Here is a 767-nt window from a genome sequence, read left to right on the forward strand (position 1 = left end):
CTGTCGCCTCCACACGTTTCCTCTGCTACATTTTCTCAGGCTCCACGCTCCGCCACTCGTGCCACCAGTCCCCGCAGAGACCCACACAAACCTGAACCCGACACTTTCGACAGAAATGTCGAGAGTTGTCGGGGTTTTTTGCTGCAGTGCCGCCGGGTGTTTGACCACCAGCCCCAGACCTACATCACGGACAGAGAGAAAATCAGCTACATCATCAACCGTCTCCGAGGGAAAGCACTGCTCTGGGCCGAGGCTGTGGACTCACATGGTCTCTTCATCGGCACCTTCATCTCAGACTTCATGGACGAACTCAAGTCAGTTTTTTCACCAGCTTCTCATCACAGCCAAGCTTCTATGGAGCTTATGACAATACGCCAGGGGGCTCACCATGTCCTTGACTATCCCGTGGATTTCTGGGTGTTAGCCACGAAGGCAGGCTGGGAGGACCGCCCATTGCGCGCGACCTTCTGGCATGGCCTTAACAACAACATTAAGGCGGAACTAAGTACCCAAGATGAGCCCCCTGACCTCCGCTCCCTAGTTGACTTGGCTATCATGATCGACAAACGGCAGTGCTCTTTCTGAAAGGAAAGAGCAGGGCAGCAGCCGACCACACTAACCCAATCTGCATCTGCACGGCTTCATCTCACTGTCGCTGGAAACCATCAGGAGGACATCAGCTTCCACATCTTCGCTGTCCCCAACACACCTCTGGTATTGGGTCACTCCTGGCTGGTCCAACACAACCCCTCCATGGACTGGACCAC

This window comes from Monopterus albus, unplaced genomic scaffold, assembly GCF_001952655.1.
Source record: "Monopterus albus unplaced genomic scaffold, M_albus_1.0 scaffold321.1, whole genome shotgun sequence".
NCBI lineage: Eukaryota > Metazoa > Chordata > Actinopteri > Synbranchiformes > Synbranchidae > Monopterus > Monopterus albus.